Source organism: Pituophis catenifer, unplaced genomic scaffold (genome assembly GCF_029215685.1).
Source record: "Pituophis catenifer annectens isolate HBS135680 unplaced genomic scaffold, rPitCat1.0.hap2 SCAF_135, whole genome shotgun sequence".
NCBI lineage: Eukaryota > Metazoa > Chordata > Lepidosauria > Squamata > Colubridae > Pituophis > Pituophis catenifer.
Window position 1 is genome coordinate 60001 of NW_027257015.1, and position 441 is coordinate 60441.

Genomic DNA, 441 nt, shown 5'->3' on the forward strand with positions numbered 1-441 from the left:
GACCCCGGCGGGGCGGAAGGGGATCCCGGCTCCGGGGCCGCGGGACTCGGTCGGGGACCTCCGCCGTCGCCTCGGTGCCCCCGCCGGACCCCGGGGGTGTCCGCGACGGGCAGTCGTCCCGGTCTACCCGGGCCCCGGCCGGATCAGCCTTTCTCTTTCCCACGCCACGATGGATGCACGGGATCCCGGCTCCGGGGCCGCGGGCCTCGGTCGGCGACCTCCGCCGTCGCCTCGGTGCCCACGCCGGACCCCGGGGGTGCCCGCGACGGGGAGACGGCCGGGTCTACCGGGACGGCCTCGGGCGGGTCCGGCTTACCGGGGCCCCGGCCGGATCAGCCTTTCTGTTTCCCCCGCCACGATGGATGCACGGGATCCCGGATCCGGGGCCGCGGGCCTCGGTCGGGGACCTCCGCCGTCGCCTCGGTGCCCCCGCCGGACCCC